Below are 432 nucleotides of genomic sequence, written 5' to 3'. Positions count from 1 at the left end.
CCACTGTCATCGGGGCAGACGCACAGTCACCCACTGCCATTCTGAGCCCACAGGACAGGAGATAAACATCTCAGCGGCTGGACAGCTTCTCTGAGCAGCGTCCCCTCACACGGAGCTCCAGCCCTCAGTGCCAGGAGAGTGGGGGTGCTGAGCCTGCAGCGTGGGGCCGGGGAGGACTCTCCCGGCAGAGGACGGGACCCGCTGTTGGCACTGACTCAACGGATCTGGACCTGCCAGCACCTGTGCCCAGTGGGCTGGGGGGGACAGTCCCCCGCTGAGCACCCACCACTGCTGGCACAGCGAACGATGCCCACCTAGCCGTGCAGACAGTGCCTGCGGCCAGCACCTCCCACAGGGTGGACACACACAGAGGGGCAGGCGCAGAGTGCCGGTCTGCCCCCAGGCCCCTCTGTGACACGTGGCCACGGATGC

General features: G+C 66.9%; 1 protein-coding gene across 1 annotated transcript in view; it reads right to left on the bottom strand.

Annotated features, from left to right (window-relative positions):
- Positions 1-432, bottom strand: part of BRF1 (BRF1, RNA polymerase III transcription initiation factor subunit) — a 15,514-nt gene that overhangs the window by 6,315 nt on the left and 8,767 nt on the right.

This window comes from Pteropus vampyrus, unplaced genomic scaffold, assembly GCF_000151845.1.
Source record: "Pteropus vampyrus isolate Shadow unplaced genomic scaffold, Pvam_2.0 Scaffold320, whole genome shotgun sequence".
NCBI lineage: Eukaryota > Metazoa > Chordata > Mammalia > Chiroptera > Pteropodidae > Pteropus > Pteropus vampyrus.
Note: the sequence above shows the minus strand (reverse complement) of the source record. Positions and strands in the feature narration are given on the sequence as shown.